The sequence below is a fragment of the Papio anubis genome, chromosome 5 (genome assembly GCF_008728515.1).
Source record: "Papio anubis isolate 15944 chromosome 5, Panubis1.0, whole genome shotgun sequence".
NCBI lineage: Eukaryota > Metazoa > Chordata > Mammalia > Primates > Cercopithecidae > Papio > Papio anubis.
Window position 1 is genome coordinate 102,456,301 of NC_044980.1, and position 12,824 is coordinate 102,469,124.

Sequence of the window (12,824 nt, forward strand, 5' to 3'; positions counted from 1 at the left end):
ACCAATATTTTCCAGATGGTCAATGGATGATGTCACAAATTCAAGTATGGGTTAAAGATTCCATTAAAGTGCAAGACAGACCAATGGATTTTATTGTAAGAGTACTGAGAGGTCACTGATATAGTTTCATATGCTTCATTACAACTCACTTTTAACTAACCACCACTTATTGAATTTTGGTGTAGTATAAAAGAAGAATATCCACAGCTATCTGAAATAATTATTAAAATATTTCTTTTTCAACTACATACCTGTTTGAGGCTAGAATATATGTATATGTGTATATATATATATGGCAGAATATGCCACCCCCAAATATGTCACTTTGGCATAGAATTATTTGGGGCCAAAAGCACTTAAAAAATCACCACCAACAACAGTAGGTGCAAGAAGTGTGCTCTGGCCCCGCTCTTTTTCTTCCTGAAATCGGGAGATAAAACCCCTATATGGATGATGTTCTCCCTGTGTCAGAAGGAAAGTAATATCATCAGCAAGGATGAGAAGTGTGGCGAAGAGAATTCTGTACAAACAGACTTTGTTAATAATTTATGTCTTCCTTTAGCCTCTCCTCATAGGTTAGTAACTTTTCCATAAAAGTTACCTTTGTGGAACCTAATATAAAAGCACTTAGAATTTGCCACATCTTTGGGCCTTCATTTCCTTATGAAGTATCATGTAAAAGATTAAATAAATTTGTATGCTTTTCTCCTGCTAATTTGTCTACGTTAATTTAGTTCTCAGGCCTAGTCAAAAAAACTCTGAGAGAATAGGGGTAAAATTTGCCACTCCTGTATGTAGAGTGTGTGTGTGTGTGTGTGTGTGTGTGTGTGTGTGTGTGTATTTTTATATATATATGTTTATATACATATATATATGTTTATTTATTTTACAGACTTTATGTTTGTAGAGCAGCTGTTTTAGGTTCCCAGCAAAACCAAGCAGAAGATAGAGAGATTTTCCATATACTCCCTGCCTTGCACATGCATAGCCTTCCCCATTACCAACATATTTGGCAGTTTCTTACAAAACTAAACATTTACCATATGAACCAACAATCATGCTCCTTGGTGTCCACAGGGAGTTGAAAACTTATGTCCACACAAAAACCTGCACATGGATGTTTCTAGCAACTTTATTCATAATTGTCAAAACCTGGAAGCAATCAAGACCTCCTTCAGAGGCAAACGAATACCTAAACTGTGGTACATCCACACAGTGGAATATTATTTGGAACTAGAAAGAAATAAGCTATCAAGCCAGAAAAACCATAAAGAAAACTTAAATGCATATTATGAAGTGAAAGACATCAATCTGAAAAGGCTACATTACTAAATGATTCCAACTCTATGACATTCTGGAAAAGGCACAATTATGGAACCAGTAGAAAGATCACTTGTTGCCAAAAGTTGGGGTTGGGGTTGGGAGAATGAATAGGCAGGTCACAGAGAATTTTTAGGATGATAAAAATATATGATTATGTCGTTGGCAAAGCCCGAGTCCTGTCCTCTCGCTCTCCTCCCGGAGAGCATGAGCTTCACCACTCGCTCCACCTTCTCCACCAACTACCAGTCCCTGGGCTCTGTCCCGGCGCCCAGTTACAGTGCCCTGCTAGTCAGCAGCGCAGCCAGCATCTATGCAGGAGCGGGGGGCTCTGGTTCCTGGATCTGCGTGTCCCACTCCTCCAGCTTCCAAGACATGGCAGCATGGGGCCCAGGGGCCTGGCAGGAATGGGAGGCATCCAGAATAAGGAGACCATGCAAAGTCTGAACAACCTACCTGGACAGAGGAAGGAGCCTGGAGACTGAGAACTGGAAGCTAGAGAGCAAAATCTGGGAGCACCTGGAGAAGGGACCCCAGGTCAGAGACTGGAGCCATTACTTCAAGACCATTGAGAACCTGAGGGCTCAGATCTTCGCAAATACTGTGCCTGCATCATTCTGCAGATTGACAATGCCTGTCTTGCTGCGGCCGACTTTAGAGTCAAGTAGGAGACAGAGCTGGCCATGAGCCCATCTGTGGAAAGCAACATCCATGGGCTCTGCAAGGTCGTTGATGACACCAGTGTCACTTGGCTGCAGCTGGAGACAGAGATTGAGGCTCTGGAGGAGGAGCTGCTCTTCGTGAAGAAGAACCACGAAGAGAAAGTAAAAGGCCTACAAGCCCAGATTGCCAGCTCTGGGTTGACCACGGAGGCAGATGCCCCCAAATCTCAGGACCTTGCCAAGATCACGGCAGACATCTGGGCCCAATATGACAAGCTGGCTCGGAAAAACCAACAGGAGCTGGACAAGTACTGGTCTCAGCAGATTGAAGAGAGCACCACAGTGGTCACCATGCAGTCTGCCGAGGTTGGAGCTGCTGAGATGATGCTCACAGAGCTGAGATGACGCTCACGGAGCTGAGATGTACAGTTGGAGACTGACCTGGACTTCATGAGAAATCTGAATGCCAGTTTGGAGAACAGCCTGAGGGAGGTGAAGGCCCGCTACGTCATGCAGATGGAGAAGCTCAATGGGATTCTGCTGCACCTGGTGTTAGAGCTGGCACAGACCTGGGCAGAGGGACAGCACCAGGGCCAGGACTACCAGGCCCTGATGAACATCAAGGTCAAGTTGGAGGCTGAGATGGCTACCTACCACCGCCTGCTGGAAAATGGTGATGACTTCCATCTTGGTGATGCCCTGGACAGCAGCAAGTCTATGGAAACCATCCAAAGACCACCACCTGCTGGATAGTGGATGTCTGAGACCAACGACATCAAAGTTCTGAGACATTAAGCCAGCAGAAGCAGGGTACTCTTTGGGGAGCAGGAGGCCAATAGAAAGCTCAGAGGTCAAAAAAATATACTATGATGGTAGATATGTCATTGTTCATTTGTCCAAAAACTGTCCTTAGAATGTACAACATGAAGAGTGAACTGTAATGTGAACTATGGATTTTGGGTGATAATGATGTGTCAATGTAAGTTCATCAATTGTAACAAGTGTACCACCTGTCGATACCATCAGGTCCAATTTCTTTGAATATACTGGGAATGAATAATACATTGTAATTAAGGGATATTATCACTTTAGAATAAATTTAGTGATATGTTCCATTCCTTCTTCTCTTTCCTGTATTTTCAGTGTGAAAACCCAAAACAATTTATGTGGAGGAGCAAAAATTTCTTAGTTTGCGGGGAGAAGAGAGAAAACGAAGCAAGGAAAGCTAGCACCCTATTTGTAGGGTCAGAATAGGTACTTATCAGAACAATTGAAAGGCACAATAGGTGAGTTTCATAGGAAGTGGGGAGAATGGTGTTCAGAGCCAGGCCTCAGCCCTGAGAGGGCAGGTCTTAGTGAAAATATGTAGGCATTAGGTGCTCCTGATGGGAAAGAAGGCAACAAAAGGGGGCACTAGAGGTGTTGGTATCAAAGCAGCTGTTTCACATATTTTTTCACAGAGTCAGCCACACTTTAGCTTTGCTGCACCCACATTTATCTAGAGACAAATAAGGTGCATGAAAGCTCCTAGGGCTTTAAGCTTTTAAAAAGCTCAGTGCAATTTCCAGCTTTTGCAGTTATTTAATCAAGGCAAGAAAGAGGGTTATAAATTCAACAACTTTGTGATTGAGATTAATGTGCTCAGAAGTTAACTCTTGCCTTCACAGTCAACTGAGAAGAGAACATCAGACATTAAAAATTCTCTAAATTAAATCTGCCTGCTTGGTGGCCTAAAACAAAACATGGCTCCTGGAATATAACCTTTTCATGGTTGGCAGCAGAGCCAGATTAAGTGGTGGCCAGTCAGGACATTAACCTAGACTTGCAATCTGTAAAGGCTGATAAAGCATCACTAATAATGTCACAAAATGAGTAAACATGGTCTCAAATCAGAATTTCTTTCTGGAAGACTGTCCCATGACTAGAAGGAAACTTTTTATTATGTTATATAAGGTTGATGATAAACTAGTCAAAGAGTTTCCTTAAAACTCTCTCTGTCTGAACAGACTCCTCAGAAATAATACCACACATCTACAGCCATCTGATCTTTGACAAACCTGAGAGAAACAAGAAATGGGGAAAGGATTCCCTATTTAATAAATGGTGCTGGGAAAATTGGCTAGCCATAAGTAGAAAGCTGAAACTGGATCCTTTCCTTACTCCTTATACAAAAATTAATTCAAGATGGATTAGAGACTTAAATGTTAGACCTAATACCATAAAAACCCTAGAGGAAAACCTAGGTAGTACCATTCAGGACATAGGCATGGGCAAAGACTTCATGTCTAAAACACCAAAAGCAACGGCAGCAAAAGCCAAAATTGACAAATGGGATCTCATTAAACTAAAAAGCTTCTGCACAGCAAAAGAAACTACCATCAGAGTGAACAGGCAACCTACAGAATGGGAGAAAATTTTTGCAATCTACTCATCTGACAAAGGGCTAATATCCAGAACCTACAAAGAACTCAAACAAATTTACAAGAAAAAAACAAACAACCCCATCAAAAAGTGGGCAAAGGATATGAACAGACATTTCTCAAAAGAAGACATTCATACAGCCAACAGACACATGAAAAAATGCTCATCATCACTGGCCATCAGAGAAATGCAAATCAAAACCACAATGAGATACCATCTCACACCAGTTAGAATGGCAATCATTAAAAAGTCAGGAAACAACAGGTGCTGGAGAGGATGTGGAGAAATAGGAACACTTTTACACTGTTGGTGGGATTGTAAACTAGTTCTACCATTATGGAAAACAGTATGGCGATTCCTCAAGGATCTAGAACTAGATGTACCATATGACCCAGCCATCCCATTACTGGGGATATACCCAAAGGATTATAAATCATGCTGCTATAAAGACACATGCACACGTATGTTTATTGCGGCACTATTCACAATAGCAAAGACTTGGAATCAACCCAAATGTCCATCAGTGACAGACTGGATTAAGAAAATGTGGCACATATACACCATGGAATACTATGCAGCCATAAAAAAGGATGAGTTTGTGTCCTTTGTAGGGACATGGATGCAGCTGGAAACCATCATTCTTAGCAAACTATCACAAGAACAGAAAACCAAACACCGCATGTTCTCACTCATAGGTGGGAACTGAACAATGAGATCACTTGGACTCGTGAAGGGGGACATCACACACCGGGGCCTATTATGGGGAGGGGGGAGGGGGAGGGATTGCATTGGGAGTTATACCTGATGTAAATGACGAGTTGTTGGGTGCTGACGAGTTGATGGGTGCAGCACAGCAACATGGCACAAGTATACATATGTAATAAACCTGCACGTTATGCACATGTACCCTAGAACTTAAACTATAATAATAATAAAAAAAAACTCTCTCTGTCTTCATTTAAGCTGAGACTTCAAAAGCTGAGAATAACACAATGAGTTATAGATATCAAGTGATGCTCATATTCTTCAAATAAAGTACTAATTCACCATGCAAAGAAGCTCCACCAATTTTTCAGGTTTAGGCAAACACCCATTTGAGGCTATAGACAGGTGTGAGTTGAAGATGTTGGGTTGGGGGAGAGTCGTGGTTTTTGGAGAAAGTTAGTGGAGTACTGTGGCTGTCCCATTCTAGGCAATGTTAGGGTGGTAGAGTGTGTTTACCCCCACCTTAAGAAAGAAGAGCTTAAAGAAAATTACTTAAAAAGTTTGACTTATGTTCCTGAGGTTTGTAGGGAGCCATGACTGGAAAAGTATAAAGATGGGAGACTATGGCCGGCTTGCTGGCATCAAGAGACAAAGCAGCACAGCGGGTACAAGGCTCACAGAGGCCAGTATGTAGATTGCCAGGCTGGCTGGTCACACTTTGAGATTCAGCTGGTAGCAAGTAAGGAGACAAACTCTCAGGAAATGTTTTTTTCCAGGTGGTTTCAGTTAGATTCCTACCACACAGCAAAAGCAAGATCACCATGGTGTTAGTTCCCCACCTCTCTAATGATGGAATACAGGGCCAGGGGCTGGTCACACATAGTGAAAGGGGTGGTGTGGTGGTGGTTGGTTATTCTGCCGCTGAGGAGCAGACTCTAAACTACAGCCAAGCACTTTTACAGACTTACACAAAAACCTACAGCCATACTCTAAGGGGAGGGTGGGGGAGGGGAGAAGCCAGTAGAGAGCCCTGTTCTCAACTGAAATTAGGGAGATGTATGAGAAATAGTCTTGTGGCTATCTGCCACCAGATGGAAAGACAGATGAGAAACTGCCTCATGGCAGCTCCTCGCAAGGCTGCTTCTCTTCCTCTGCTTCCGGGAGGAATCACCGGGCTTTCAGCAAAGACTTGGGTCAGACTGTGATAAAGCCTTGCATACAGCGGCGCATGTGGAAACATTCAAGGTGGTCAGGAAACTATGGTGATGCTGTCTCCCACAGTCTGCCTCCGTATGACAGGTAGAAGAAGACTGCATTGGGAAGTGGTTGCTTTGAATTTTGCTTGAGTGGATAGCCTGGAGGGTTGATGAGATCCCACATTGTGGGGATCAACTGCACACAGAGACAAGAGTCTAGGGCAGGAATCAGGAGCTGCAAGCAGAAGGAGGTACACACTCAAATCGTCTGAGTATAGTTGGAGGCTCTCAGTTCAGAAATCTCGGAAAAACTTTCAGAAACTGCCAACAAGGAAAAAGTCAGCCTTGAACATGCACCAAGCTAAGAGACTGGCAATGCCTTATCACAACAGCACCAACAAGTACAGCCTCTCCTGCTGCTCTTTCAACAGCACCCCAGAGTCAGAATCTGTCTAATCAGAGTGGAGTGCTCTGAAAGAAGTACAGAAAAAAAAAGAAAAGGCTGATCATGCATCCTCTTTGCCATTAGAGATTTTCAGCTGGAAGTCACCCAATATGGAAGAAGAGAGAAGCTTTACATTTAACTAAAGTTTGCACTTTTGATGACGACTAACGACTGATTGAGGTTTGACTAGAAGTTCCTGGGGGACTTTTTTTGTTTTTGTTTTTTGTGTTTTGTGTTTTTTTTTTTTTTTTTTTTTTTTGACAAAATTTTGCTCTGTCACTAGGCTGGAGTGCAATGGTACAATCTCAGCTCGCTGCATCCTCTGCCTCCTGGGTTCAGCTACTGCCTTAGCCTCCCGAGTAGCTGGAATTACAGGTGCCTGCCACCATGCTCAGCTAATTTTTGTATTTTTAGTAGACACAGGATTTCGCCATGTTGGCCAGGCTGGTTTTGAACTCCTGACCTCAGGTGATCCACCTGCCTCAGCCTCCGAAAGTGCTGAGATTACAGCTGTGAGCCACCATGCCTGGCCCTAGAGGACTTTTAAGACATTATCTATAAGTGAACAGAAAAGCCAAAATTTCATTTATTGGAGGGAAAGAACTAGCCCATGAGAGGATTTAAGGAACAGTAATAAAAAGAATAACATTATTTTCTCCTTGATTCCTACTTAGTTCCACTTTTTTTACATCAAGGCTACATCAAGGAGTATGCCTAAGTAACAGTAGATGGTGAGAAACTAACAACAGCAAGGTAAGTTTCCTTTTGTTGAGTAGGGTATGCAAGTTTGAGCTGGAGTCGAATTACCTAGGGAAATTGAAGAAGGAAATTGAACCTGACCCCCAGATCCTTCTTTTCTGCCTCCCTCCCCTCCCCACATTTAAATAAATATTGAAAAAATGTTTAAGAAATATAGGTGTAAAGGAGTGCCAGATTATTAGTCTGTTTGCTGAGGCACATAATTTGGTCCAGCCCTGGTCCAAGATTTGTTTCCCAGTTAGACTAAGAATCAAGTTGAAGGTAATTCTAAGGTGAATAGTTTTGAAATAAGAGCTGGAGTACTTCCTATTCCCAACCTGGCCATCTTTATGACCATTTACTTGGGCTTTTAAAAATGGATCAGAGAATATGATTGTCTTTCTGAGTAGGTCACAGGTTTAATATGGAGGTGATTTATTACATATATTTATAATAACATGATTTCTTATTAGGGCACATAGTGTCTGGCAAGTTTCAGTGTTTTTGAGAAGTGAAACAACTTTTACATATATCTGCAGTTTCCATATGAAGATAGTGTGCTTTCAAAACATAATTTTTTTAAACATAACAATTTGTTATAATCAGGCCCCATTCAACAGTTCTCAGCTCTGCAAAAACTTGTACCTAGGTAAAAACTGGTTGATGATTCATGGCTGGACGAGAACTAGAGCATTTGGCCGCTAAAAATAGTGCTTAAGAGTTTCAGAGATTTTGTTATTGTCTTAACAACCAATCAGAATATTTTTTTCTTCATTCCACATAACCAACATAAATATTCAACCTTTGTTTCCTAAATACCAAGACTAATACATCTCTGATCAAATAGAAGTTGAATGTCAGAGCTCAGATTTCATAGAATGGTAGAACTCAAAAGAACCTCGAATTATCTGTTGGCTCCATCTACGTGAATGTCCCTATACCAGGAATTTTAATTTGTTTTTGTGGCATCCCACATATAAACCAGGGAACCACAAGGTGAAATTTTAAATACTCAGAATTAATTAACTTTAAAATAATGTGCTTTAACATACTCTTGGTAGTATTGTTGGAGTGTAATAAAATAAAGCATATAATGAAAATATCTTAAGTCCAAAAGGTTGGATTTCAGTGTCTGAAACCTGTCAAAGTGGAAGGTGGTCTGCTTAGAGTTTCCAGGAAGGGAATACCAAGAGACTGCCTCAGAACCCATTCCAGTATTTTTTCAATGCATATTTGGTAAGCAGGCAATCCCCATGGTAGGCACTGTCTAATGTCCCACATACTACATGAGGGAAAAATTAGTATATTCCCTGTGAATATAATTGGGATGAGAAGAATTCTGTTTAGTGTAAAATGTATCAGGGCAATTCTCACATCCACATACCTGGAGTAGGGGGACATGATAGTGATGGTTGGACACGGAGCAAGTAGAATCTTCCCCGTCAACTTATACTCACAAAGATGACAATTATTTCACATAAAAATCATTCAAAACATATATACTACCACCAAAGCAAAACTCAAGAGATCTCCCCACTTCCTTTCCCTAAAGTCAAATAGTACCCACATTTTTCTGTCCAAGCTGTCCCTTGTGTTAATTTAAACATGGCTGTTTTTGTGTGAACATTATTTCAAGCTCTGAGTACCTAGATAATTTGTTCTGGATCTTTAACTGCTTAGATGGTTCTGGACCTCTTCCCAACTGGAAATAATTGCAAAGGGAGGAACAAAGAGTCATCCAAACCTCTGCCCACATATAAGCTATTGTTCACTGTCACCAGAAGGCCTCATAAACCATCTCGCCATCTAATGTTTTCCTTACAGTCTTGGCCCAATCCCTGATGTATTTCTCCAGGTGCTCTTTGGGTTCCCCTTGAGACCTTGCAGGATTCTTCCATTCTGCTCTTGCACCGAACCACTGAAGAATAGCATCTTTCTGACTTCCACAAGAAATCCCAAACCATCAACTATATCACGATATTTGGAGGTTTGTGGGGTCTGAGGGAAGGATCACATTGGTGCCATCCTACTGGTCCCAGTTTGTGTCTGCTTCCTCAGATCCTCCTCTAGTTGTCATGTGCTGCCTTCCCAATGTCTGTGTTTCTACTATGTGACACTCTTTCCTACTTTCTTGCTTCAACTGCCTTGGAAAAAGCATTTTTCCCCTGCAATTCTGGCAAATTAAATATTTTCACCTTGTTATATAAATATTTAAAAACTCTGATAGTTCTTAAACCTAGTAAATATTTTTTAAGAGTAAGATGAAGAGCAAAAAAACATTTCAACTGTCATGAATGGGCTTTCCTGGGGGAGAGGAGAAGAAGTCTAAAGTTCATATATAACCTATAGGTAAATATACTTAAAGCTGCCCACAAAGGCTTTCACATTTGTCTAAAGTGGGCTGTGATGTGTAACTGAAATATATTCTAAAGCCATAATTTACCGAATGATGGGAAAATTTTCCTGGAAGTTAAATATTGGTTTTAAATGAATTGTTTCTTTCCATTTATGGGGACTAAGGCTGTCAACATACTGCTGTGTGCTCTTCCTTTTTCTCATGTGATTAATCAGAACAACTTAATTGTGCCTTCTTCTCAGCTAGGCACATACATTGTTAGTATGTTACATATGTTATTGTCTTGGTTGTCTCTACATACATGTAGATCTATGAATATAAATTATCAATTAGGTTAACTGAAAATTGAGTTCAAGGAAAATACACAACTCTCATGATATGATCAACTCATGTTTCTAGCAAAAATTATAAAAATAAGCCAGGTTTTCTTTCGGTCTTACATAAAAATACACAGAGAAATTTAATAGTATTCTAAAATTTCAGTCTGGCAGGTATCTTCAAGGAAAAGAGACATTTCAGAGAGAAATATTTATTTATGAGATATGGTTAGATATAAATGGCGGAATAGTTGTTGTTAGATGGAGTAGGTTATTTGTGTTTTCACATAAGGTAAAAGGCATACTCTGAGAAAAAATTTTTATATAAAGTATGATGTACTCAGTAAAAATGGAAATTGGCTTGAATTATACTTGGAATTGGTCTAATATTGTGATAGATTATCTTGATTATAACAGAAGTGAGTCTTTCTATACTTAAGGCATTCTATAGTGGTGTATAGGTTGTCATGGAAACTCCAAAATGTATTCATACACTATTTGGGGGCATCTCCACTGTACCGATTGACAAGTGGCTGACAGAGAAAGACTGTTCAGTTGGTAGATTACCAGAGTAGTTTTGGATTGGACCTCAGAGGAAAAGATAATGATTAGTTAGAATGCATGTGTTGCTTTGCATTTTTCAAACTATTTTGACATTCAAGTTTGACATTCTTCACAAAATTTATGCTGTAGGTCAGTATTCTGATTGCCCTCTTTACTTAGCTGAGAAAACGAAGGATTGTAGGCTTAGGAAGCATTTTCAAGGCACAGTCCTTAAGCAAGACCATTATTAAGTCACCAGGAATAAGTTGTTCTGCATTTTATTCTAAAAAATCTTGAATTTATTTGCAACCTTCTAACGAAAAAGTTTTTTTTTAATTCAGTCTATATCTCTCCAAATAAAATTTCAGCACATTTATCACCAACAATAACATTAAATACAAGATTTCAGTGTACTGAACACTGGATATGCACGAAGTACTCTACTAAACTTGTTCCAGTCATTGTATTACTTTTTCTCTCACAACAGTTCTGTGAAGTAGGTCTTGTTAACACTATTTACAGAAGAGAAACCTGATTCAGATTAATTAGCTTGCCCAAGTTTATTATTAAGTGGTAGAAGCAGAATTAGAAACCAGGTCTGTTTGATTCATAAGCCTAAGGGCTTACTCATTTTGCCACACTTTCTGTTGCCATTTTATAGTTGCATCCAAAATGCATTTGTTGTGCATAGCACTGGGATAAGTATTGTACATGTAACATGCTTTTGAAGTAGTGGGGGACTAAAAAAACAAAAGTGCTAGGATTAGGGAAGCAGGGTTCAAACCGAGACAGGACTAGTTTGTAGCTACTACTCTCTCTTTCATGAGGTTAAATTACAATGCCAGCCTCAGGGGTTGGTGTAGAGGTATAGAACAGATGGTCAACCCATTCTCCCTAACTTTCACAAGAAGAACTATTCTCACCCAATTCATTCCCCTCACTTCAAGGAGTTAGCCTATCCAGAACGCAAACATTCCTTCCTTCAACAGATACTTGCTGAACTCTTACTGTCAAACACTGCCCTAAGTGTGCTGATATAATAGTCAACAACATGGACCATACTTTAGCTCCTCTAGTGCCATTTTCCTGCTAAAATCCTTCAAGCATGCCCCATTACTTATGGGATAATATTCACACCCCTTAGCAAGGAACAATTCATAAATTAGAGGAATTTACCAGATAGTTTGGAGAACATGCTAAAAATAGGAGACCTGATAGAGAGAAAGAAGGCAGGAAGGGTGAGAGAGGCTGTAAAGAAGGCAGAGGGCTGATAGCCTATGCAGGACCATGGACTAGAGTTCAGGAGAGCATGAATTTTGCCTCCAGCTTTGAGCAACGTATACGTTGTTCACTTCTCTGCCCTGACTCCTCGTTACCATCTAAGTTCCGTGATGACAGGATTATGACCCCGTCATCGGCATACCCCTATGGACTGAGCCAGGCTTCGCACATACAAAGAGTCTAAGTGCTCCAAAATAAAGGTTCTAAGTATTTGTGGAAACTTAAGTTTCTAAAACCATCTGGGTCATAGTTTTCTTCTGAAAATGAGGTCACATAGATCCTTGCAATACAAAATGTGGACCACAGATACACAATATTGGCTACACCTGTGAACTTTTTCCAAGCAAAGAATCCCAGCCTTCATCCCAAATAACTGTGAGTCTGTTTTATCACAAGATCCTCAGGTGATTTGTGCGCACATTAATGTTTAAGTTACACTGGACCCAATCCTTTTTATAACTGATTAGTAATTTTAAGATGAAATATGATCAACTCTATAATACTACACTCTAATAGTGTGTGCAGTTTTTATAAATATCAGGGGACAAAAAGCAAGGGCAGGGCCCCAATAAGCTGCAACAGGATAGACTGAAATCTTGTAAACCTCCTCAGAAACACCAGCACCCAAGAGAGAAGGACTTTATAGCTCCTGACAAAGTTAGAAGGCTGTAGACAGAACAGATTGCATTTGTCAACCTGGAAACATTAAAGAAAGTTTGTTCTTTTGTGCAATCATTTAGCAATAAGGTAAGGCTTGCTGGCTAGATTTATTGGGATATTGGATTTTATGTTTCTTATATCGAATAATATTTTTTACATTGTTTATATCTAAATAAATCT

At 40.3% G+C, this 12,824-nt stretch overlaps 1 pseudogene; it reads left to right on the top strand.

The window, feature by feature from the left end:
- Positions 1-819: 819 nt before the first annotated feature.
- Positions 820-4,059, top strand: LOC110743399 (annotated as a pseudogene).
- The last annotated feature ends 8,765 nt before the right edge of the window (positions 4,060-12,824 follow it).